The 14503-nt window shown below is 41.4% G+C and overlaps 1 pseudogene across 1 annotated transcript in view; it reads right to left on the reverse strand.

The window, feature by feature from the left end:
• The window catches only part of LOC147336738 (uncharacterized), an 82767-nt pseudogene extending 70800 nt beyond the window's left edge, over nucleotides 1–11967 (reverse strand). Inside the window, exons 1-4 of the transcript XR_015128370.1 lie at nucleotides 11844–11967; nucleotides 9345–9450; nucleotides 4595–6367; nucleotides 3743–4269 (exon numbers count right to left, since the gene is read on the reverse strand). The product of XR_015128370.1 is annotated as an uncharacterized LOC147336738 (transcript). The remainder of the gene's footprint in view (nucleotides 1–3742; nucleotides 4270–4594; nucleotides 6368–9344; nucleotides 9451–11843) is intronic.
• Nucleotides 11968–14503: the final 2536 nt, after the last annotated feature.

Below are 14503 nucleotides of genomic sequence, written 5' to 3' on the forward strand. Positions count from 1 at the left end.
ACGAAGAATATAAATGCAAAAAATGTAAGGAAAACACAGAACAACTTCAAATAAAAACAGCTGTCTTTTCCCCTCCATGTGTGTTTGTATTCTTTGTCAACATTAGATGATTGTGTGCAGGAAGCATGTTTTAATAGTGTGATTTGGCCATCTGAACATGTTACCTAAATAAATCCAAGCAGGAAGCATGTTATTAACGTCCTAGCGAAATAACTCAAAGTTTTGAAGTGATTGGGCCATCTGAACATGCTACCTATATAAATCCAAGCAGGAAGCATGTTTTAATAGTGTCATTGGGCCATCTGAACACGCTACCTATACAACGGAGCCATTAACCACGTAAGGTAGCATATTCTGATAAGGTAGCACGGATTGATAGACAAGACCATAAATTTACGCTACGGTAGGATGTTTTGACAGAACACTGGGACAAACTGTGTTCCTTCTCAGCTCAACACGAAATGCGTAATATTTTCTCTGAATACAGAACAATTCAGTTTTTTACGGGACGGTTGGAAACTCTACTAAAATAAAGTTCACTATCAGTAACATCACAGCACCACCCAGCTGTATAGAAACTCCGTCATGCTAGCTAGTAGCAGTACGAGTTATTGTAACTGACTGTAAAAAGTCAGCACAAGGAAAATAAACTCCACCTAAACTTGGTTTATATCTGACCCAGATAGACTGCAGGGCCCTATTTCAAGAAGCCGGTTTAGTGCAAACTCTGAGTAAGTATACCCTGAGTTAACGAAAACTCTGGGTTTTCGGTTTCACAAAGCGAGTTTAGATTAATTCTGAGTGAGTTACTATGACACTCCGTGAAGCTAACCTGCTCCCCAGCAGGTTTACTCCAACTAACCCTGACTTTCTCCGCCTCTTTGTCGGAAACCTGACTGTAGGAAGTGTCAGACATGGCGTGCCCCTTCCTTGAAGAGCCAGTAGATGTTGAAGCCCAAATTCTCCGCAGAGCTCTCTGCCGGGAGAGAGTGATTAGAGCGCGTTTGGACATTTTACCATTTCCTGATGATTTTCTGTGTGAACGTTACCGTTTTTCAGCACAATCTATAATTTATTTGAATAACATCCTCAGGCCTAATATTGCTCATGTGACACATTGTGGACATTCTCTCAGTTCTGTACATATTATTTGTATTGCATTTTTTTGCAAACGGGAGCTTTCTGTATAATATTGATGACGCTGAGCACGTTTCCAAGGCTACCGTCTGTCGGGCAGTCAGGAATGTTACAGTTGCACTGAAACGTCTCCTGCACTCGTTTGTGGTGTTCCCCGGTCATAGACCCACAAGATTTATCAAAGAGAGATTCCACAAAATTGCAGGTATCAGGATGAACAAAACTCAATTCATGATGTGGTGATACTTGAACTACTACTTAAATTTTACATTCATTTCCAGGGTTCCCAGGCGTGATTGGCTGTATAGATGGCACTCACATTCCAATCATTGCTCCTTCAGTAAATGAAGGAGACTATGTGAACAGGAAGTCTTTCCACAGCATTAATGTACAGGTACATAGTTCCCTGTAGCATTTCAAACTAACAAATTATTTCATTATAGTAATGGATGCTAATTTGTGTTCTCTGCACTGTGAAGATCATATGTGATGCCAACATTATCACAAATGTGGAAGCCAACTACTCAGCCTCTGTGAGTGGTGGTGGTGGAGGACCCCCACCTGTTTTTCGGGCCTCTGCTTTTTTTCTAGTGGCTATAATGGGTACATTTGAGCATACAGATTAAGCAAATATGTACTTGTAATGTGCTCAGATAATTGCAATAAGTGCTCACAGAAAGAAAATTAATGTAGCCTCTAACTGCAATTGATTTACATAGGACAAACAGACCAAGCACTATGGCTCGTAATACAATTACACCTTACCTGTTTGGACTATATTTTTATATTTCATTTTTACTTGCTGCTAGGAACGTTTGGGGCCTGTTGGGTTGCACCTGCTCTCACATCACATCACAAAATAAAATGTATAAAATAAAAAATAAAATAAAATATAATAAAATAATGTGTTAAATGGGTGGAAATCCCTAGATCAATGTTTAAATTAACACTCACGCATTGACTCTGTCGGCTATGTTTTGCCATGCATGCTCCCTTTCTTTTGCAGCTGTGGCTGTGTTACTTTTTTCCGCGGAATTTGCATGTTATCGGCATATGCTGCCATCAGAATTTCGGCCTCAAGCGCTGTAAAATACATTGACCGCGCCTTCTTTCCCTCCGTCTCCATGGTGACTTGCTTAATCTGTGCTCCACTAATCAGGGCTTTATGTATCCTCGTGCGCGCGCTTAACTTGGGGTTAAAGCAACTCCGCGTTGATTGAACTAATTGTTATCAGCCTTTCTGAAACCGAATATTCCGAGTTGGACAGTTCGGGGTTACTCAACCCTGAGTATCGTTTTTCACTCTGGGTTTTCTAAACCGGCTTCTTGAAATAGGGCCCAGCAGTAGAAATCAGTCCAATAACAAGGTGTGTAACATCTAGCAGGGTGACAGAAAAACCCAGGGTAACTTCTAAGGACCTCAACGTCTCTCTCACATTGTGTTTTTTAAACATGCTTCCATTTGTCACTTCAGTCTTTACTCTGAAATACAGGAAGAGAAATCATGGCTGAAATAATTTCTCATAAAACCAGGGGTGTGGTCCAACAGTCAGTTTGGTGAGGAAGGTTCCTAACTGAGAAAAGTGACCCAGAAGTATCTGTGTAGCAGCCACAATGAATCAAGATCATGAGCTTTATTAACTGATCAAAGTCTCTTCTTTCATCTTCTGTATCATTCAGTTTGCATTGGTAATGCCCATTATTGTAATGCTTTTTTAAGACGAGCAAAACTTTATTTCACTTTGGGTTAGCTGGGATAAGTGATGGATGGAGGGAATTTTACTTCAGCCACAGAAATCCTAAACAGGAAGGAAGAGCAGAGTTACAGTGGATCACTATCCAGCAGGGAAACAAGGTTTATTTCAATTTCTTGGCCATGAGTGAGATTTACTGAGTGGGCAAATTAGGGAGACGACACCATCAGATCCCGAGCCCTCCATGTGTTAATCAAGAGACGGCTGCTGTGCTACATCCATAAATAATGAATAAATTAGGAGCTAAAGCTGAAAGGACAGTTTATTTGTACCATCTTCACGTGAACACATTCAAGAACATCACAGATGAAGAAACATTAAAAACTTCCACACTACATAAAGCAAGAAAAATAGTTTTTCTTTCAGGTGGTTTCAGAAAAACAGAAACATCAAACATCTCCAAGACTCTCTTTGAAAGAACTAAAAACCTTTGTTCTCATGGTCCAATCATGAGTGAACTCCCCGATTAAGCCTTGTGTGCTAAAACATGTCAGAGTTTTAAAGGTTAAACATGAGTTTCCAAAACGTTTTGCTGGAGAACAATGAACTATTTGACTGAGTTTCAATCATTTACAGACGAGCAAAACCAGGACAGAGAAAAAAGGACAAAACTGACTCAGTAAAAAACAGAAAAGAAGATCCCATGTAGATCTGTATTATGTAGAAGTTCAGCCCAGCAACCAGTTCAGTTCAACACAAGTTTAAATGATTCTATCTGAACTCTGTGGAGCCTGATCTCAAGCTTTTTGAGTCTGACACAGAAACCAGAGGATCTTTCTGTGTCTTCAGATTCACTGTGATCCAGTGATGGGAGTGATTTCAGCCCTGAGTGATCGCGCTGATGTTTGCACAGAGCAGACAATGAGGTGAATGTTTGGGCACATTGGTAACAGTGAAACAGTTTATTAGTAACGTGGGATCGTTTGTGTGCAGAGTATGATCTGAGATTCCTGAAGCTCTTGTCACACTGGTCACAGCTGTAGTTTCCTTCCATGTGTGCACGTTCATGAATGTTACGATGACCTGACTGTGAGAAGCTTCTCTCACAGTGTCTGCACTTGTGTGGTTTCTCTCCTGTGTGGACTCGTTTGTGTGATTTAAGCTGACCTGCAGTGGTGAAGGATGACCCACACTGATCACAGAGGTGCTTTTTAACCCCACTGTGAATCAGTTCATGTTGTTTTAAATCACTTGGTGTGGTGAAGCTTCTCCCACATTCTTTGCAGTATTTCCGTTTGTCTCCAGTGTGTCTACGTTGATGTCTTTTTAGGGTCTTTTGCCAACTGAAAGTTTTTCCACAGAGGTCACAATGAAAGTCTTTCCCACCACCACAGTGATGACAGGGTTGAGAACTGGATCCATCTGTGTCGCTCTGCTTCTAAACAAAGACACAAAGACAGTGTAAGTCAGTCCTTCAACATTTGTATCCTGAACGTCGCCTGAAATAAACAGCATCTCTGCAGACGTCCAACTACATTTGACTGTTTCAGTTAACACACTCAGTTTACTGGGCTGCAATAACTACAATACTACCACCATAATACTACAGTAATACTAAAATCATAACTGAAAGGAAAATCTGAACAATCACTCAGAGCTGCTTTTCCATGCAGTAGAATTGCTAACATGCTAACACAGTTTAATGAGCAGAGTTGTTCCAAACAGTCAGGCTAAAATGACAAGATAACAATATAAATACATACCTCACAGTAGCTGCACTTGTAGAGTCTCTTTCTGGTGTGGATCTCTTGGTGTAGGCTCAGGTAACGTGGAGATTTAAAAGTCTTCTCACACAGGTCACATTGATAAGGTCTCTCCTCAGTGTGGGTAAACATGTGTTGTTGTAAGTGTGCGTCTGTTGTAAAGTATTTGCCACACTGTTCACAGCAGTACACATCATGTCTGGTGTGAATGCGTAGGTGTGTATTTCGGCTCCCTCTCTGGCTGAAAGTTTTTCCACAGATGTCACAGCTGTATGCCTTAATTCCAGAGTGGGTAACTAGATGACTCTGTAAGCTGTTACTGTGAGTAAAAGCTCTGCCACACTGATCACAGCTGTATGGCTTAATTCCAGAGTGGGTAACTAGATGCCTCTGTAAGCTGCTACTGTGAGTAAAAGCTCTGCCACACTGATCACAGCTGTACGCTTTAACTCCACTGTGGATGAGTTGGTGTTGTTTTAGGGAAACCTTGAAGGAAAAAGACTTTCCACACAAGTCACAGCTGAACGGTCTCTCTCCAGTGTGGCTGACCTGATGCTGTTTTAGTGAAGCTTTCAGAGTAAAACCCTTCCCACACAAGTCACAGCTGAACGGTCTCTCTCCAGTGTGGATGACCTGATGCTGTTTTAGTGAAGCTTTCAGAGTAAAACCCTTGCCACACAAGTCACAGCTGAACGGTCTCTCTCCAGTGTGGATGACCTGATGCTGTTTTAGTTTAGCCCTCACAGTAAAACCCTTCCCACACTCGTCACAGCTGTATGGCTTAATTCCAGAGTGGGTAACTAGATGCTTCTGTAAGTGGCTACTTTGAGTAAAAGCTCTGCCACACTGATCACAGCTGTACGCTTTAACTCCACTGTGGATGAGTTGGTGTGTTTTTAGGGAACCCTTGAAGGAAAAAGACTTTCCACACAAGTCACAGCTGAACAGTCTCTCTCCAGAGTGGATGACTTGATGCTGTTTTAGTTTAGCCCTCACAGTAAAACCCTTCCCACACTCGTCACAGCTGTATGGCTTAATTCCAGAGTGGGTAACTAGATGCCTCTGTAAGTGGCTACTGTGACTAAAAGCTCTGCCACACTGATCACAGCTGTACGCTTTAACTCCACTGTGGATGAGTTGGTGTTGTTTTAGGGAATCCTTCAAGGAAAAAGACTTTCCACACAAATCACAGCTGAACGGTCTCTCTCCAGTGTGGATGACCTGATGCCGTTTTAGTTTAGCCCTCACAGTAAAACCCTTCCCACACTGATCACAGCTGTATGGCTTAATTCCAGAGTGGGTAACTAGATGACTCTGTAAGCTGCTACTGTGAGTAAAAGCTCTGCCACACTGATCACAGCTGTATGGCTTAATTCCAGAGTGGGTAACTAGATGACTCTGTAAGTGGCTACTTTGAGTAAAAGCTCTGCCACACTGATCACAGCTGTATGGCTTAATTCCAGAGTGGGTAACTAGATGCTTCTGTAAGTTGCTACTTTGAGTAAAAGCTCTGCCACACTGATCACAGCTGTACGCTTTAACTCCACTGTGGATGAGTTGGTGTGTTTTTAGGTGACCCTTCCAGGAAAAAGACTTTCCACACAAGTCACAGCTGAACGGTCTCTCTCCAGTGTGGATGACCTGATGCTGTTTTAGTTTAGCCCTCACAGTAAAACCCTTCCCACACTCGTCACAGGTGTGTTTTTTCTCTCCCTTTCTTCTGTGAGGTTTGTCGGCCTCCTGAGAGCGCTGACTTCTGGCTCCATGTTGGTCCTGCAGTGACAGAGATACAAACAGAGGCAGTGAGTGAAATGCAGTCGTGGAACAAACTCAACCTTCAAACTCCATTAACACTAGTTTTAAACCTGAAGGTGGAGCGTGGCACCAAACACCTTAAAGGTCTCTTATCCCCACCTGCTGGTAGTTCTAACACATTACATCCAACCTGCTGTTAAAGATAATTCATGACTGTTCAAACACTAAACACACACACACACACACACACACACACACACGCACACACTATTTTATAATTTAGATTATTTTGTTGTTTCCTATTACATATTTCTATAATTTGTATAGATTTATACATAATTATTCAGTGATAATAAATCCTGTGTTTGTTTATTCTAAAGGAACCCCGTTAGCTTCCACAACAGATGTTGCTCGTCGTCCGTCAAATACTCACATAAAATATTACACAATAAAGTGGATTCAAGATATCCACATAATTTCACTCTTACATCCACAGTGAGGTTTCACAATTGTTAAAATATAAGCAATCAATAATAATAATATCAATAACATTGAGGCACATTACACAAATTTCAAAAACAAATCATGTCTTACAATATTTACAACAACTAAAAGCTCTGTAAATCGGCTTTTAAGTGTTCATTGAAGTTTTGAATAATTCTCTAATTTTTTAAGGCAACTTATTCCACTTAAAAGTTGCTCTAAATGTAACAGTTTTACAAAACGTTACTTTTAACTCGAGCATTTACTAAATTGCAGCTTGTTGAAAACTGTGTAATATGATGATGTATTTCATCTGGATACTGCAGCTGAGCAGAATAAATGTGGTGTGTTTAACAGAATTGCTTTCTTTAGAACTACAAGTAAGCCATAGAATATTTTAGCCTGTACAGGAAGCCAAGAAAGTTTATTATGCATTTTATCAATATTAGTATAGTATGAACATCTTCACACTAATCTGGACGCCTTATTCTGGACTAACTGAAGTCTGTTAAGATCTGTCTTATTAGCTGCTGACCAAATGATTGAACAATACTCCAGATGAGACATTACTAGTGCATTAATGACATCTTTCATAATGAAGAAATGATACACAAAGAGCATTTCATAGCCATAGCTATGCCTTGTCGGCAGAGTTATGTGACATTAGTGATGTTTGTACTTTCAGCGTTAACTTGGTTTTAAAGCCTTTAAAATATAAGCCGTTCAATAGTCGACCTTAATCTGACAGAGAATGTGATGATTTTGTGGATAATTAAAGTCAGTCATATATCCACAAACACAACAAGCTGAAAGTCAGTGATGCTGCTCGGTTTGCAGTCCTGAATATCACGGCACAAGCAGGATTCACTGCACTGTTAATGTTAGCTGTGTTATATTGCTGCCTCTGTTCGGTGGTGTCGAGCCAAACAGACTTTAACGTGTGTTTGAACGAGCTGACGGTTCACTCGTTAAGCTGAAAGAAAGATGCTTTAATCACAGCAGTCACACATGTGTCCACTGCACCATCTGGAACTCTTCTTGTTTACACTCGTAATAACACAAACACTAAATCCTGCTTCTCTGGTGCTGTTGTGTAGCAGTGTGTACACCTGAGACTGTCACCTGTCTGTCTGTCCTGCACTCTCTCTCTGTTTCTTTCTCTCTGATTGTGGAATAAAAGTATGAACATGTGTTTATAAGTTACACTTGTGTTTGAATCCTGCAGCTTATCACACATTTGATTTCCATGTGTGACGACTGCAAGTGTCCAGAGTGAGGACAGACTGAGGGACCCACTGCTGCACATCATCTGTGAGGCTTTGCACCCCTGATGATCCACCAGGACAAACTCAGCAGTGTGTGAGGAAGAGGAGGAGGAAGAGCCAACAGCAGCTGACAGATGGAGAGAATAGACAGACTGTTCCCTGTTTGTGAAGGACTGCTAGGAAAGTTTAACATAACTGTCTGTGCTGAATCAGTCTTATTAGGTAATGTTCAAATAATGTGATCATCCCAGTGTTTCCAATGTGGGAGAAAGTACTCAGGGCCTTCAAGTTACACACTATGAAAGGCAGCAACAAGTTTAATGTTCAGAAACCTAAAGTATGTATCAGCAGCAGAATGGAGCTAAAAATAAATGTTGGTTTCAGTTCTATGAAGCTTTGAGTATTTTGGATCAGTAGCTGCTGTGTTTGTTGCATCACATTGCTGTAATTGTTTATATGCTTTATATATTCTGAGCTAAGTTGATCTATAGTGTTACATCATATTCTATAAGGATGTTATGTGTTTGTAGACTTTCTGCCCAGTTTGACCCATTTAGCAGAAGTCAGCACTTCGGCCTTAGCGGTCTTTGAGTACGCGGCCCTTGAGGACTTTAAAGCTGCAGAACCTGAATCGGGATACAGCCATGATGATCTCCTGCCTCGTGCTCGCCAACATTCTCACCTGAGTTAAGAAGACGATCACTGAAATGGTCTCAGCAGGTCCTTTGATGACAGCAATGAAATGCAGTGGTAAGGCTTTTTGGGGATTAAGTTCGTTTTCATGGCAAAGAAGGACGATGCAGTTCATCTGATCACTCCTCATAACATTCTGGAGTGCAGGCAAAATGCTATTATAAAAACTTAAGCAGCAACTTCTCCAGGTTCCAATATTTATGCAATTCTCAAACCTTTTGGCCACGACTGTATAACCTCTTCTGAAGTTTAGTGGATATTATACATGGTTATGCTCAGGATGTGTCGGCCAGTTTCCACTGGAAACGCCTTTTGGTTAAACTGTCAGTGAGGAATTTGCATTTGCACTGTTACATTTTTATATAACTTTAATGCACATAAGCAACAGCTGCTTGTTTCAGTGAAAATACATTGATGGGTTTTTAATAAAGTTGTGCAGCTGTAAAGTATTTTGTCTGGTGTCAATTCTATCGTCAGCTACATCGTTATGGCAAATGTTCAGATGTATATGGTGATAAATATCTTTGCTCATATGGTCCTGCTCTGTCTGTCACCTTCTGTGTTGAGCTCATTGTTTCCTCTGTAGTGGCTGAGCTGAGTCCAAGTAGCTGAAAATGTTCCTCTGCTGCTCCGTCAGACTCTCCTCCTCCTGCTGATCAGCTGGGACACAAAACAGATCTTTGTTAGGCTCCACACTGCACTGAAGAGTCAAAGTGTCTCATATGTTCATCTGACAAGTAAAAGAACACATTTTTGTTTCCCGAGGTGGGCAACTTGTTGGAAACAAACACAAAAGGTTTGAGCACTGATACCTGCCATTGCTGCCATTGAAAGATGCAACGCCAGCAATGTGGATTGTCAAGACTCAATGCAGATGTGTCACGAGTTCATCCAGCAGTAGCTATGGCACTTGGCCACAGGTGGCAGCAGTGGACTGACCTGCATTTGAGACTGCTCCAGCTGCTCTGTGACAGTCAGCAGATCTGCTACAAATTGCAGATCATATGCAAGTTTTGGAAATGACATTATAAATATTCCTAACTTAGCCATGGCAGCCATGTTGATGTATTACCTATATTGGCTGAAAATGTTCATTTGCAGAGAAAAGACACAGGCAGACACTGCTTACAGGATGTTACATGTTATTATGTGATGTTATTGAAATCATCATGAATAACAGGAGTGGTGATTTGTAAAACTTCACATTTTGATCCGGGACGTACTCTGCATAAAAACAAGCGCTCACTCTTCCTGCTCAACAAATGACAAGGGCGGAGCCTTATACCACGTGATACAGAAGCTGTGCCATGTGATGCTAAAATTAGCAGGGAAACAACAACGGAGAGCACGTCAGGGATGACGAGAAAGTGACAGGAGAAAATCCGTCCCGGTCAACCACCCAAACATCAATAACGGGAACCTTATACAGCGCTTCCCTATACACGTCGAACTCCCGCAGGCACAAAGACATTACGGAGGCTATCACTTATCACCTGACCAAAGATATGGCTCCATCAACACTGTGCAAAACGAGGGATTTAGGAAAACGATCAACACCCTAGACAAACGCTACACAGTGCCGTCCCGCAACTATTTTTCTATTGTTGCACTACCTGCTCTGTACACGCAGCGTCGAGCAACGATGGAGACGGAATTTCAAGCACTACAACATTTTGCTGCAACAACAAAACGTGAGACGTTTGTTGTTTTTATGTTTATTTATTCTTATGAGAGAATCATGATCTCAATTCTAAGCCAAAAAATCGTGATTCTCATTTTATGCAAAATCGTGCAGCCCTAACATTAACACAAAACTATTGTTTCACCAGAGAAACACACATGAAGAGAGAGAGAGAGAGACAATAACAGCTACCAGACAGTCGTCATAATTCGTCACACAATGAGAAAAGGACAAATCAACAAGTAACAATGACTAATTAATATTAAAATCTGTAACATAATGTATTGTTTGGAGTTTAGTCTGATTGGTTCAGGATGACCTGCCATTATCCAATCACACGTCTGCTTACCTGCATCTTTTCTCTTTTTTCCTAACCTGAGCACCTGATGGCTTTGAACTTTTGTTGTCCATCTTCCATTGGTTTGAATTTTGCGCTCCAGTACAAACACAAATCCCCCAACCCGAGGATCAGCACAATTAACCTAACAGACCTTAGTTCACAGATTCACTTTGTCTAAGGTTGATTTCTGGGATGTCACACAACCCAGGATTCAGATGGTGAATCCATGATGGGCTTGGATTTACATCATTATAAATGAAATGTGCTCTACTTGGAAGCAGCCGGCCCCGCCCCTTTTGACGGGTTGTGTGAGACTTTAAATCATCAAACTGTAAATTATAAATTTAAATTGTTATTGATCCTTTACCCCGAGTCCTAAAGTGTAGATTTATTTTCTTACTCTTCTTATATTTATTGTTTGTTTACTTGCACCGCTGTAACTGCAGCCTCGTCGTCTCGTCTCTCTATATGCTGGACTGTCTGTAGCGGAGATGACAATAAAGTTTATTTTGGCTTCAGCAGCGCGCAGGCGCACCGAGGGCTCTCGCGCTCACTTTATAGAATTTAGAAAAAACATGGGTGCAGATTATAAGTCTGTATCATAATATCTGTTTGTTGTTTTTATTTTGTTTTGCGAGTTGGTTATTAGATGCCGCTCCAGCCAGCCAGAGACTCCCCGCCGCCCCGCCCTCTCCTCCCTGTGCCGCCAGCAGCAGGCGCACCTCGCAAACGGAGGCCGCCCTTACTCCCAGCAAATGGCTGATAGAAAACCGATCGGTGCCTACGAATTTCCCAATATGCGCTGGCATGACGTCGGGGAAGCATGGGTACGACCGATTATTTTATTTTTTTCTTGCCCGTGATGCCCCCCCACCACGATGCATTCTATTGGTTTGCACACTTACACACACCCAGCTGTGGTTTCCTGTTTTGCTGGACTCTGGAGAGCCCCGCCTTTAACGCTCTTCTCTCACAGAGAGCAACAGAAAACTTGGAAAAACTCCAGATTGACTGAACTCAGTTCAAAGTTACCTTGACACCTTTAGATGTGAGACGTAGTGATGGTCCGCTTGAAGCTGACGCTCCGGTGCGTGTGTCAGAAAGATCAACGCGCTGCTTCAGAAGCACCGTGTCGAGGCTTGATTCGTTTGGCCAGAGTCACGTGATCAGTGACGTCTGAAGCTTCGTTTAGAACGTACCTTTTTTTAAATCGAACTTTATTGAAACACACTGAGTATACAACATACAAACAGATGAAGTTTACAAAAGAACAGAACATGAACATACAGAACCAGGAGTAAAAAAATTATGATATGAGTAGGCGAAAAAAATCAACATATAAATATTGTTCTGAGAGGCTTTTTGTTGGTTGAGTCTGAAATTGATTGTATGTACAATTCATATCCTTATAAAAAGGCAGAAATATGGTGTTTTATTAATAAACTTACATTCATGGATATAAAATAGCTAAAAGTATTAACAAATTTTTTATAAAAAAACATTTATCATTCTTCCTGGGGAACTTAAAGAAACAGAATAAAACATTTTTCATCGTAAAGAAAACTCCCTTAAACTATAGACAATAACAAAACTGCTAAATTCTTCCAGAATCTCTGTGTAGAGGAACCAAAAGAGATGTGCCACAGTTTCTGGATGATCCCCACAGAAAGTTCAATTAGTATTTATGTCTCTTTTAAATGTTACCATATAGTGACTGGCTGGGTCACATTTATGAAGAATTTTATATGAGATTTCCTTCACCTTGTTCACAATTAGATATTTATGGGATCATCCAGACTGTCTTCCAGGTGATATCTGGAACATGTCGGTTCCAGTAAGATATTCTATATATGGGAGAGACATGATATCTTCTTGGAATAAACTATGTATTCTCTTATTGCTGTTACCAAGTTCCTGTGAAAAGCAGATTTTTCCCACTGCTGACTCAGCTGGATCAGGGAGAGTGACTGAGGCAGATATTGAGCTGTCAGTGTTTTTATATAACATTAAAGTCCCTGAGGGTATGGCACCAAGCACCATTGAGAATTCCCCAACACTGACGGGAAAATTATATAGTGTAAGGAATTCATTGTAAGTAAGTAGTACTCCCTCGATAAATTTTAAAACTTAGTAGCAGCCGCCATTGTTGGCAGCTGAAATTTGGCTGGGCCGCGCTATGAATTCTGGGATATGGTGGGACACGAAGGACACACCCGACCCATCCTTCAAATTCGGGGGAATGAAGGACGCATTTGAAGGAGTCGAGGAATCGGGACAGCCTTCGTCGCCTGGCTGTGACGTCATCGGCCTTCAAATGCGGCCTCCGGAGGATGCAGCCGACGTTTTGGGACACAGCTTGTGTGTCTTTGTTGGTCATGTGACCTCCCAGGGACTACACATGGAAACGAGCAGTTTAGCTCAAATCTGGCAGGTTTCCATCGTCTGTTTTTGTCCTGATGTCCATGAACATGAACACTGTCCCTGTCAAACACATCCAGATAATCTGATCCAGTGTTGTTCTTCTGGGGTGTTTGTGATGGAGCAGCAGCTGCTGATCCTGATGTCCTCCACCAAGGGGGCAGCAAATTCAGCTGACTGTCATCATTTATTAAAAAGATGTAACAATGTGACATAATGCAATATAATAGTGTCAGTTACACATTGTGGGTTGCACTGTGGCCAGAATGGACATTACCTCCTGCCTAATGGAAGCTGTCAGCCATCCTGCAACCATGAATTAGATAAGCAGAAGTGAAGGGATTGTTAACAACAATTTAATAATAAAATGTAATGTGATAGTTGCACTTTATTAGCTACCCACAATCGTATGAATAATAACCATGAATGCACTGCATGCTCATAGCAAGTTCTTTAGGTTTAAAGTGAGATCCTGCTTTAAAGGGCGCTTCATCTGCTGGGAATGACATGTTTCTTCTAGTATGTAAGGCTCAGCCGATCTTACTGGGACTTACTTTTGTAGATCCACATGCTCTAAACCTGCTGCTCCATGATTGGTGCAGAAGCTTTAAGCTACTATTAACAAATAATAACCATGGACTTAGTTGTTACTACAATAACTTATCATTGAGCAACTTGTATATTTAATTTTACTTGTAAAACTATGCAAGTAGAATTGAATGGGGCACAGTGAGCTGAGCACAGGCCCACTCTGTGACACTCAGAGGTTTGTGGATATCATACTGAGAGTATTGCAGCCACTTTCCCACCACTTTAGCACAATGTTTACATGAGACTCAGCCACACTAATGTTCCTGGGCAGACATGTGGTGCAGCATGGCTGATGGCACTGTACCTGCAGCTGTCATGGACAAGAACCACTCAATACCTCACCCAAGCCAAGCCTGTGCTGATGTTGTGATCTGAGACCGAGACACTAACCCAGGATCATGATATGATGTTGTGAGAGTTTCACTAAGAATTAGCTCTGATTACAAGATTTCAATCTATCGTAACTCTAATTTGTATTTACTTCAGTTTGTTCATCTTGGAGCTGTGTGCAGCTGAGGACAGTCTTATTATTACCAGGTGAGGATATGTAACAGCCACAGTCTGTAGAGATGATGTCACCATGGAGTGGTGATGTCACTGGAGCTGCCAATATGTGCTCCAGCCAAAGCTACACCAGAGGGTTGTGCTGTGTAACAGGTTGGTGCAGGTGGTGTTATCTACAT

This window comes from Aulonocara sp. 'chitande type north' Nkhata Bay, linkage group LG3 (genome assembly GCF_057382095.1).
Source record: "Aulonocara sp. 'chitande type north' Nkhata Bay isolate Kocher_YH1m ecotype deep benthic linkage group LG3, A_spYH_male_GT1.1, whole genome shotgun sequence".
In the NCBI taxonomy this organism is placed as follows: domain Eukaryota; kingdom Metazoa; phylum Chordata; class Actinopteri; order Cichliformes; family Cichlidae; genus Aulonocara; species Aulonocara sp. 'chitande type north' Nkhata Bay.